The sequence below is a fragment of the Perissodus microlepis genome, chromosome 11 (genome assembly GCF_051167445.1).
Source record: "Perissodus microlepis isolate ML-2025 ecotype Zambia chromosome 11, ASM5116744v1, whole genome shotgun sequence".
Lineage (NCBI taxonomy): Eukaryota > Metazoa > Chordata > Actinopteri > Cichliformes > Cichlidae > Perissodus > Perissodus microlepis.
This window is the reverse complement of record NC_140471.1, coordinates 25,693,549-25,706,593: the sequence shown is the minus strand read 5'-3', so window position 1 is coordinate 25,706,593 and position 13,045 is coordinate 25,693,549.

Sequence of the window (13,045 nt, the reverse complement as noted above, 5' to 3'; positions counted from 1 at the left end):
AGTAATTCATATTCATCATTTATTACAATTCTGCAAACTTTTAGCATTTTACCAGCTTTTCTAATATGGACCTCACATTCTTGTTAACACTCCATGGCACAAATACTCTTCCCTTTAGGCTCTGTGTATGTGTGTGTGTATCAATATTTCTCCCATTTTAAAGTATTACTCCTCCATAATTGTATTTCTGTTAAATCAAAGTACTTTTACTACATCTTAGTACTTCTGCTCAATCATAGTATTTCTGCTAAATCATAGTATTTTTGCCAAATCATGGTTTTTGTGCCAAATCATAACATTTGTCTTATGTTATAGTATTACTACTAAGTGGAGGAATATCTGTCATTTTACAGTATATGTGCTGATTACAGTATTTCTGCTAAATCATAGTATTACTACTATATTATATTTTTTTTTCTAAATATAGCATTTCTGCTATATAATTATATTTCTGCTATGTTATAATATTTGTGGTAAACCAGAGTATTTGTGCTGAAACATAGTATTTCTGCCAAATGATAGTATTTCTGTCAAATTATAGTATTTGTGCTAAGACATAGTATTAATTCAAAATGACAATATTCATAGTTCATCACAGTGTCTCTGGTAAATCACAGTATTTCTGCTCTGTTGTACTATTTTTCTAAATCATAGTGTTTTTGTAATGCTTAAGTATTTTTGGCTAAATATATTCTTTCTGTTATCTTATACTATTTCTCCTAAATTCTTGTATTTTTGAGAAGTTATCATGTTTCTGGTAAGTTACATTATTTCTGCTAAGTTTTGCTATGCTATTGTATTTCTGCCAAGTATTATGTTTCCTCTAAGATATTGCAGTTCTGCTAAGTTATTCCATTTTAGCAAAGTTCCTTTGCTTCTGCAAAGTTTTTACAATTTCTGCAACTTTTCAGCTTTTTCAGCTACTTTTTGCATACAGCTTCAGCTTTAAAGCATCCACACTGCATTTTCGCAGGAAATGCAAATTTTTCTAGTTCTTTATTATTATTCTTCAAGTTGCTCCGTTTTTCGTCCGTTAACTACTTCCACAATTTTTGTGCTATTTTCACCATTCAAATTTTAAACTATTCTGCTATTTCTGCTAATTCCTGCTATGACTTTTGGTATTTTCTGCTATTATACTTTTTAAAATATTAAGCTTTTTTCCTTTAATTTGTCCCATTGAAATGAATGGGAAACTTCCGCAATTCTGCTAAAACTTGCTCATTTTTGAAACTTAACTACTTCCTCATACTTTCACCTAGAAACTCCATTTAAACTTTAAAATGTTCACAAATTATTGGGCTATTCATATATGATTCAGCTTTTTCATATCTGTTACCGTTTTCATCTTATCCCTCTTTAAGTTTTGAGTTTCATCTTTGTGATTTTTCACAAAATACATGCGTTGTTATGGTTGCTATGCACTTGGCTTCCAGTGTGCCACTCTAGGTTTCGCAGTCTTCTCTTCATGTCCGAACAACTGTTTGCTACTTGCTCAATTTTCACTCAACTTCCACAAATTATACATCAAAACGTAGGTATTTTTGCTGGCTTTCAGAAAATGTCACCATCATTGTTGTGAGATTTATAGAATTTTGGCAAATCTCCTCAGACCAACACAAAGTCTCAAAACTCTCCATAGAAAGTCAATGGAGAGCTTGTTCAAAATCACCGCTTGATTTCTGTAATGAGAGGCATATTCGAATCGTCATATCTCCTTAACGAAGCGAAGTAAAAACATGAGGCTTGTCCCCGTATATCTTCAGACACTCCTGACGCTCACAATTCAAGAATTTCTTTCTCACCTATTACCATTCTGAAATGAGTTGGACTTGTTTGAGGGTAGGAAATTCGTCCTTCGCTCAGATTTCTTCAGATTTCAAACTCTGGAAATGAACCACTTTTTTCTCTCGTCATATCTTTTTGATGGTTTTCCACAGAGACCTGAAAATTTCCATGACTGTTCACCAAAGCCTGCTGTCTCTTACGGTGAAAGAATGATATCGATACTTCAAATAGATTTAGAGTTACAAAGCGTTGTTTGAGGGCAGGTCAAGGCAGTTTTTGCTTTCCTCTACTCAGTTATGGTGCATTAGAAGTCAAATATCTTTAATAATTCATATTTTAATGATAAATTGTCAACACTGGAAGATTCCCCCATCTCTTCTGAACAAAACGGTGGAAGAATGACCGTTCTAGCCCCTACAGTTAGGAAATTATGGTCATTTGTTTGAGGGGAGTCATCATTATGAGAAATAGACTGCAAAAATCCTGTGTCTCTCTGTGCTGCGTGCACCTGTTTTGGCGGGAAAAAGTGCACAGGCTCTCTGATTGGTGGATTCAAATTCAGCAGCTCCCAGCCTGCTTGACTGAACTACAAACTTACTTCTCTCACCCTCTGTGTGTGAGTGAGTGAGTGAGTGAGTGTGTGTGTGTGTGTGTGTGTGTGTGTGTGACAGAGAGAGAGAGAGAGAGACTTTTTATGGGTTGATCTCATTGTAACATTCAAATTCAATATATTTAGACTGGTTGACTCAATTGGATCTTGTGTGTGTGTGTGTGTGTGTGTGTGTGTGTGTGTGTGTGTGACAGAGAGAGAGAGAGAGAGAGAGAGAGAGAGCCTTTTTATGGGATGATGTCATTGTAAGATTCAAATTCAATATATTTAGACTGGTTGACTCAATTGGATCTTGTGTGTGTGTGTGTGTGTGTGTGTGTGTGTGTGTGTGTGTGTGTGTGTGTGTGTGTTTGTGTGTGTGTTTAGTGGGAGAGAGAGAACCCTACCCTTATTTGGCAGCATGTCATTGTAGGATTTAAATTGAATATAGTTAGACTGCTTGACTGGATTAGAGCCTGTGTTTGTGTGTCCCTCTGTGCATTTGCATTTCAATATGCGTCCATATTTGTAATTTTGTAAGTTATTACTATTCTGCTAAATCATAGTATTTCTGCTACTTTTCGGTACTTGTGCTAAATACAGTATTTCTGCTAAATCATACTATTTCTGCTTTTCATAGGATTTGTGCCTAATATAGTATTTCTGCTCAATTATAGTATTTCTGCTTTTTATACTATTTGTGCTAAAACATAGTATTTTTACTAAATGTAGTATTTATGCTTAATCATACTATTTCTGCTTTTTATAGGATTTGTGCCTAATATAGTATTTCTGCTTTTTATAGGATTTGTGCCAAATATAGTATTTCTGATTAATTATAATTTTTCTACCAAATCATAGTACAGTATTTCTGCTTTTTATAGGATTTGTGCTTAATATAGTATTTCTGCTAAATTATAGTATTTCTTCTTTTTATAGTATTTGTGCTAAAACATAGTATTTCTACTAAATGTAGCATTTATGCTTAATCATACTATTTCTATATATTTCTGCCAGGTCCCCAGGCAGCCAATCCTCTGTGAAGACTGAGACATTCAAATTTTCAAATCAGGGCCTGCCAATCATATATGTGGGCTGAGGCATTCAAATTTGCATATTGGGGCCTTCATGGCTTCTAAGCCAGCCAATCATATCTGAGGGCTGAGGAATTCAAATTCACAAATCAGGGCCTGCACGGCTTCCCAGCCAGCCAATCATATATGTGGGCTGAGGCATTCAAATTTGCATATTGGGGAATTCGTGGCTTCTAAGTCAACAAGTCATCCATGTCATATATCTCTAAAAATTCATATTTTAATGATAAATTGTCAACACTTGAAGATTCCCCAATCTCTTCTGAACAAAACGGTGTAAGAATGACCGTTCTAGCCCCTACGGTTAGGAAATTATGGTCATTTGTTTGAGGGGAGTCGTCACTATGAGAAATAGACTGCAAAAATCCTGCACGGCTTCCCAGCCAGCCAATCATATCTGAGGTCTGCCGTTTTTTCTCTCGTCATATCTCAGCGACAGATGTACAGAGAGCAATAAAAATCGCGGTCAAAGTACACCAAAGTCCGCTGATTCAGCCAGTACAAGAATTAAGCTTCTAGTCCACCTAGTTTTTGAGTTACACAACGTTTTGTAACTCCAGAAAACGGCGCTTTTTGCCTCTCACCGCGATCTAATTCTGACTGCTCATCACCCTGTTTTTCAAGGCGCCCGCTCTCTTTCCCAGTGGCGCAGTTGGTAATGACACGGGTCTCCAAACCAAAGGTCGTGGGTTCGATTCCACCTAAGTCAACATGTTTTTTTCCCTACAAATTAATACACTATCACAGACCAGTAATTCATATTCATCATTTATTACAATTCTGCAAACTTTTAGCATTTTACCAGCTTTTCTAATATGGACCTCACATTCTTGTTAACACTCCATGGCACAAATACTCTTCCCTTTAGGCTCTGTGTATGTGTGTGTGTATCAATATTTCTCCCATTTTAAAGTATTACTCCTCCATAATTGTATTTCTGTTAAATCAAAGTACTTTTACTACATCTTGGTACTTCTGCTCAATCATAGTATTTCTGCTAAATCATAGTATTTCTGCTACTTTTTGGTACTTGTGCTAAATACAGTATTTCTGCTAAATCATACTATTTCTGCTATTTTATAGGATTTGAGGTAAATATAGTATTTCTGCCAAAACATAGTATTTCTACCAAATATAGTATTTCTAATAATTATAGTTTTTCTCCCAAATCATAGTACAGTATTTCTGCTTTTTATAGTATTTGTGCTTAATATAGTATTTCTGCTTTTTATAGGATTTGTGCTTAATATAGTATTTCTCCTTTTTATAGTATTTGTGCTTAATATAGTATTTCTGCTTTTTATAGGATTTGTGCTTAATATAGTATTTCTGCTAAATGTAGTATTTATGCTTAATCATACTATTTCTATATATTTCTGCCAGGCAGCCAATCCTCTGTGAGGACTGAGACATTCAAATGCACATATCAGGGCCTTCAGGGCTTCCCAGCCAGCCAATCATATCTGAGGTCTGCCGTTTCTTCTCTCGTCATATCTCAGCGACGGATGTACAGAGAGCAATGAAAATCGCGGTCAAAGTACACCAAAGTCCGCTGATTCAGCCAGTACAAGAATTAAGCTTCTAGTCCACCTAGTTTTTGAGTTACACAACGCTTTGTAACTCCAAAAAACGGCGCTTTTTGCCTCTCACCGCGATCTAATTCTGACTGCTCATCACCCTGTTTTTCAAGGCGCCCGCTCTCTTTCCCAGTGGCGCAGTTGGTAATGACACGGGTCTGCAACCCAAACGTCGTGGGTTCGATTCCACCTTAGGCAACATGTTTTTTTCCCTACAAATTAATACACTATCACAGACCAGTAATTCATATTCATCATTTATTACAATTCTGCAAACTTTTAGCATTTTACCAGCTTTTCTAATATGGACCTCACATTCTTGTTAACACTCCATGGCACAAATACTCTTCCCTTTAGGCTCTGTGTATGTGTGTGTGTATCAATATTTCTCCCATTTTAAAGTATTACTCCTCCATAATTGTATTTCTGTTAAATCAAAGTACTTTTACTACATCTTGGTACTTCTGCTCAATCATAGTATTTCTGCTAAATCATAGTATTTCTGCTACTTTTTGGTACTTGTGCTAAATACAGTATTTCTGCTAAATCATACTATTTCTGCTATTTTATAGGATTTGAGGTAAATATAGTATTTCTGCCAAAACATAGTATTTCTACCAAATATAGTATTTCTAATAATTATAGTTTTTCTCCCAAATCATAGTACAGTATTTCTGCTTTTTATAGTATTTGTGCTTAATATAGTATTTCTGCTTTTTATAGGATTTGTGCTTAATATAGTATTTCTGCTTTTTATAGTATTTGTGCTTAATATAGTATTTCTGCTTTTTATAGTATTTGTGCTTAATATAGTATTTCTGCTTTTTATAGGATTTGTGCTTAATATAGTATTTCTGCTAAATGTAGTATTTATGCTTAATCATACTATTTCTATATATTTCTGCCAGGCAGCCAATCCTCTGTGCGGACTCAGACATTCAAATGCACATATCAGGGACTGCACGGCTTCTCAGCCAGCCAATCATATCTGAGGTCTGCCGTTTCTTCTTTCGTCATATCTCAGCGACGGATGTACAGAGAGCAATGAAAATCGCGGTCAAAGTACACCAAAGTCCGCTGATTCACCCAGTACAAGAATCATGCTTCTAGTCCACCTAGTTTTTGAGTTACACAACGTGTTGTAACTCCAAAAAACGGCGCTTTTTGCCTCTCACCGCGATCTAATTCTGACTGCTCATCACCCTGTTTTTCAAGGCGCCCGCTCTCTTTCCCAGTGGCGCAGTTGGTAATGACACGGGTCTGCAACCCAGACGTCGTGGGTTCGATTCCACCTTAGTCAACAGGTTTTTTTCCCTACAAATTAATACACTATCACAGACCAGTAATTCATATTCATCATTTATTACAATTCTGCAAACTTTTAGCATTTTACCAGCTTTTCTAATATGGACCTCACATTCTTGTTAACACTCCATGGCACAAATACTCTTCCCTTTAGGCTCTGTATGTGTGTGTGTGTGTGTATCAATATTTCTCCCATTTTAAAGTATTACTCCTCCATAATTGTATTTCTGTTAAATCAAAGTACTTTTACTACATCTTGGTACTTCTGCTCAATCATAGTATTTCTGCTAAATCATAGTAGTTTTGCCAAATCATAGTTTTTGTGCCAAATCATAACATTTGTGTTATGTTATAGTATTACTACTAAGTGGAGGAATTTCTGTCATGTTACAGTATATGTGCTGATTACAGTATTTCTGCTAAATCATAGTATTTCTACTATATTATATTTTTCTCTCTAAATATAGCATTTCTGCTATATAATTATATTTCTGCTATGTTATAATATTTGTGCTCAACCAGAGTATTTGTGCTGATACATAGTATTTCTGCCAAATGATAGTATTTCTGTCAAATTATAGTATTTGTGCTAAAACATAGTATTAATTTAAAATTACAATATTCATAGTTCATCACAGTGTCTCTGGTAAATCACAGTATTTCTGCTCTGTTGTACTATTTTTCTAAATCATAGTGTTTCTGTAATGCTTAAGTATTTTTGGCTAAATATATTCTTTCTGTTATCTTATACTATTTCTCCTAAATTCTTGTATTTTTGAGAAGTTATCAAGTTTCTGGTAAGTTACAATATTTCTGCAAAGTTCTGCTATGCTATTGTATTTCTGCCAAGTATTATGTTTCCTCTAAGATATTGCAGTTCTGCTAAGTTATTCCATTTTCGCAAAGTTCCTTTGCTTCTGCAAAGTTTTTACAATTTCTGCAACTTTTCAGCTTTTTCAGCTAGTTTTTGCATACAGCTTCAGCTTTAAAGCATCCACACTGCATTTTCGCAGGAAATGCAAATTTTTCTAGTTATTATTATTCTAGTTGCCACTTTTTGTGCTTTTTTTTGGCACTTAACTACTTCCACAATTTTTATGCTATTTTCACCGTTCAAATTTTATACTATTCTGCTATTTCTGCTAATGATCGCTATGATTTTTGCTATTTTTTGCTATTATACTTTTTAAAATATTAAGCTTTTTTCCTTTAATTTGTCCCATTGAAATGAATGGAAAACTTCCAAAATTCTGCTAAAACTTGCTCTTTTTTGAAACTTAACTACTTCCTCATACTTTCGCCTAGAACAACCATTCAAACTTTAAAATGTTCACAAATTATTGGGCTATTCATGTATGATTCAGCTTTTTCATATCTGTTACAGTTTTCATCTTATCCCTCTTTAAGTTTTCAGTTGCAAAATTGTGATTTTTCACAAAATACATGCGTTGTTATGGTTGCTATGCACTTGGCTTCCAGTGTGCCACTCTAGGTTTCGCAGTCTTCTCTTCATGTCCGAACAACTGTTTGCTACTTGCTCAATTTTCACTCAACTTCCACAAATTATACATCAAAACGTAGGTATTTTTGCTAGCTTTCAGAAAATGTCACCATCATTGTTGTGAGATTTACAGAATTTTGGCAAATCTCCTCAGACCAACACAAAGTCGGAAAACTCTCCATAGAAAGTCAATGGAGAGCTTGTTCAAAATCACCGCTTGATTTCTGTAATGAGAGGCATATTTGAATCGTCATATCTCCTTAACGAAGCGAAGTTAAAACATGAGGCTTGTCCCCGTATATCTTCAGACACTCCTGACGCTCACAATTCAAGAATTTCTTTCTCACCTATTACCATTCTGAAATGAGTTGGACTTGTTTGAGGGTAGGAAATTCGTCCTTCGCTCAGATTTCTTCAGATTTCAAACTCTGGAAATGAACCACTTTTTTCTCTCGTCATATCTTTTTAATGGATTTCCACAGAGACCTGAAAATTTCCATGACTGTTCACCAAAGCCTGCTCTCTCTTACGGTGAAAGAATGATATCGATACTCCAAATAGATTTAGAGTTACAAAGCGTTGTTTGAGGGCAGGTCAAGGCAGTTTTTGCTTCGCTCTACTCAGTTATGGTGCATTAGAAGTCAAATATCTTTAATAATTCATATTTTAATGATAAATTGTCAACACTGGAAGATTCCCCCATCTCTTCTGAACAAAACGGTGTAAGAATGACCGTTCTAGCCCCTACGGTTAGGAAATTATGGCCATTTGTTTGAGGGGAGTCGTCACTATGAGAAATAGACTGCAAAAATCCTGTGTCTCTCTGTGCTGCGTGCACCTGTTTTGGCGGGAAAAAGTGCACAGGCTCTCTGATTGGTGGATTCAAATTCAGCAGCTCCCAGCCTGCTTGACTGAACTACAAACTTACTTCTCTCACCCTGTGTGTGTGTGTGTGTGTGTGTGTGTGTGTGTGTGTGTGTGTGTGTGTGTGTGTGTGTTTAGTGGGAGAGAGAGAACCCTACCCTTATTTGGCAGCATGTCATTGTAGGATTTAAATTGAATATAGTTAGACTGCTTGACTGGATTAGAGCCTGTGTTTGTGTGTCCCTCTGTGCATTTGCATTTCAATATGCGTCCATATTTGTAATTTTGTAAGTTATTACTATTCTGCTTAATCATAGTATTTCTGCTACTTTTCGGTACTTGTGCTAAATACAGTATTTCTGCTAAATCATACTATTTCTGCTTTTCATAGGATTTGTGCCTAATATAGTATTTCTGCTCAATTATAGTATTTCTGCTTTTTATACTATTTGTGCTAAAACATAGTATTTTTACTAAATGTAGTATTTTTACTAAATGTAGTATTTATGCTTAATCATACTATTTCTGCTTTTTATAGGATTTGTGCCTAATATAGTATTTCTGCTTTTTATACGATTTGTGCCAAATATAGTATTTCTGATTAATTATAATTTTTCTACCAAATCATAGTACAGTATTTCTGCTTTTTATAGGATTTGTGCTTAATATAGTATTTCTGCTAAATTATAGTATTTCTGCTTTTTATATTATTTGTGCTAAAACATAGTATTTCTACTAAATGTAGTATTTATGCTTAATCATACTATTTCTATATATTTCTGCCAGGTCCCCAGGCAGCCAATCCTCTGTGAGGACTGAGACATTCAAATTTTCAAATCAGGTCCTGCACGGCTTCCCAGCCAATCATATATGTGGGCTGAGGCATTCAAATTTGCATATTGGGGCCTTCATGGCTTCTAAGCCAGCCAATCATATCTGAGGGCTGAGGAATTCAAATCCACAAATCAGGGCCTGCACGGCTTCCCAGCCAGCCAATCATATATGTGGGCTGAGGCATTCAAATTTGCATATTGGGGAATTCGTGGCTTCTAAGTCAACAAGTCATCCATGTCACATATCTCTAAAAATTCATATTTTAATGATAAATTGTCAACACTTGAAGATTCCCCCATCTCTTCTGAACAAAACGGTGTAAGAATGACCGTTCTAGCCCCTACGGTTAGGAAATTATGGTCATTTGTTTGAGGGGAGTCGTCACTATGAGAAATAGACTGCAAAAATCCTGTGTCTCTCTCTGTGCTGCGTGCACCTGTTTTGGCGGGAAAAAGTGCACAGGCTCTCTGATTGGTGGATTCAAATTCAGCAGCTCCCAGGCAGCTTGACTGAGCTAGAAACTTACTTCTCTCACCCTTTTTTCAGCTGTCCATTTTGCTTTTCCAATTTTTCTGTTTAAGTTATTACTATTGTGCTAAATCATACTATTTCTGCTATTTTATAAGATTTGTGCCAAATATAGTATTTTTGATTAATTATAATTTTTCTACCAAATCATAGTACAGTATTTTTGCTTTTTATAGGATTTTTATAGGATATTTATATTGCTTATTATAGTATTTCTGCTTTTTATAGGATTTGTGCTTAATATAGTATTTCTGCTAAATTATAGTATTTCTTCTTTTTATAGTATTTGTGCTAAAACATAGTATTTCTACTAAATGTAGTATTTATGCTTAATCATACTATTTCTGCTTTTTATAGGATTTGTGCCTCATATAGTATTTCTGCTTTTTATAAGATTTGTGCTTAATATAGTATTTCTGCTAAATTATAGTATTTCTGCTTTTTATACTATTTGTGCTAAAACATAGTATTTTTACTAAATGTAGTATTTATGCTTACTCATACTATTTCTATATATTTCTGCCAGGTCCCCAGGCAGCCAATCCTCTGTGAGGACTGAGACATTCAAATTTTCAAATCAGGGCCTGCTCGGCTTCCCAGCCAATCATATATGTGGGCTGAGGCTTTCAAATTTGCATATTGGGGCCTTCATGGCTTCTAAGCCAGCCAATCATATCTGAGGGCTGAGGAATTCAAATCCACAAATCAGGGCCTGCACGGCTTCCCAGCCAGCCAATCATATATGTGGGCTGAGGCATTCAAATTTGCATATTGGGGAATTCGTGGCTTCTAAGTCTACAAGTCATCCATGTCATATATCTCTAAAAATTCATATTTTAATGACAAATTGTCAACACTTGAAGATTCCCCCATCTCTTCTGAACAAAACGGTGTAAGAATGACCGTTCTAGCCCCTACGGTTAGGAAATTATGGTCATTTGTTTGAGGGGAGTCGTCACTATGAGAAATAGACTGCAAAAATCCTGTGTCTCTCTGTGCTGCGTGCACCTGTTTTGGCGGGAAAAAGTGCACAGGCTCTCTGATTGGTGGATTCAAATTCAGCAGCTCCCAGCCTGCTTGACTGAGATAGAAACTTGCTTCTCTCACCCTCTGTGTGTGAGAGTGAGTGTGTGTTTGTGTGTGTGTGTGTGTGTGTGTGTGTGTGTGTGTGTGTGTGTGTGTGTGTGTGTGACAGAGAGAGAGAGAGAGAGAGAGAGAGAGAGAAAGCCTTTTTATGGGATGATCTCATTGTAAGATTCAAATCCAATATATTTAGACTGGTTGACTGAATTGGATCTTGTGTGTGTGTGTGTGTGTGTGTGTGTCTGTGTGACAGAGAGAGAGAGAGAGAGAGAGAAAGCCTTTTTATGGGATGATCTCATTGTAAGATTCAAATTCAATATATTTAGACTGGTTGACTGAATTGGATCTTGTGTGTGTGTCTCTCTGTGCATGTGTGTTTCCATATTTGTGATTGTGTGGCTGTTATATTTTTTTTGCCATTTTTTTTCATTTAACAAGTATATTTGAGGGACCCTTAGCATGTTCAGCATTTTTTAAGGTTTCCATTTTGCTATTCCAATTTTTCTGTTTAAGTTATTACTATTGTGCTAAATCATACTATTTCTGCTATTTTATAAGATTTGTGCTCAATATAGTATTTCTGTCAAATATAGTATTTCAGATTAATTATAGTTTTTCTACCAAATCATAGTACAGTATTTTTGCTTTTTAAAGGATATTTATAGGATTTTTATTTTGCTTAATATAGTATTTCTGCTAAATTATAGTATTTCTTCTTTTTATAGTATTTGTGCTAAAACATAGTATTTCTACTAAATGTAGTATTTATGCTTAATCATACTATTTCTATATATTTCTACCAGGTCCCCAGGCAGCCAATCCTCTGTGAGGACTGAGACATTCACATTTTCAAATCAGGGCCTGCACGGCTTCCCAGCCAATCATATATGTGGGCTGAGGCATTCAAATTTGCATATTGGGGCCTTCATGGCTTCTAAGCCAGCCAATCATATCTGAGGGCTGAGGAATTCAAATCCACAAATCAGGGCCTGCACGGCTTCCCAGCCAGCCAATCATATATGTGGGCTGAGGCATTCAAATTTGCATATTGGGGAATTCGTGGCTTCTAAGTCAACAAGTCATCCATGTCATATATCTCTAAAAATTCATATTTTAATGATAAATTGTCAACACTTGAAGATTCCCCAATCTCTTCTGAACAAAACGGTGTAAGAATGACCGTTCTAGCCCCTATGGTTAGGAAATTATGGTCATTTGTTTGAGGGGAGTCATCATTATGAGAAATAGACTGCAAAAATCCTGTGTCTCTCTGTGCTGCGTGCACCTGTTTTGGCGCGAAAAAGTGCACAGGCTCTCTGATTGGTGGATTCAAATTCAGCAGCTCCCAAGCTGCTTGACTGAAAACTTGCTTCTCTCTCCCTGTGTGTGTGTGTGTGTGTGTGTGTGTGTGTGTGTGTGTGTGTGTGTGTGCATGAGAGAGAGAGAGAGAGAGAGAGAGAGACCGTCTTTAGGGCAGCATCTCATTGTTGGAAAAAAATATAATATATTCAGACTGGTTGACTGGCATAGACCCTCCGTGTGTCTCTCTCTCTGTGCATTTGTGTATACATATTTGATTTTGTGTGTATCTGTTGGCTGTTCCTTCTTGTTTTTTAAATTTATTTTTATTTCTTTTTTTTTTTTTCACAGGTGAACAACAATTAGTTTTGAGGGAACTTAACCATGTTCCGTTTTTTTTTCTTACTTTTCCAGTATTTTCTCTTAAGTTATTACTATTCTGCTCTATCATAGTATTTGTTCTAAATCATTGTTATTATGCTATATTGTAGTATTTCTGCTAAATCATACTATTTCTGCTATATTATATTTTTCTTTCTAAATATAGCATTTCTGCTATATAATTATATTATAATATTTGTGC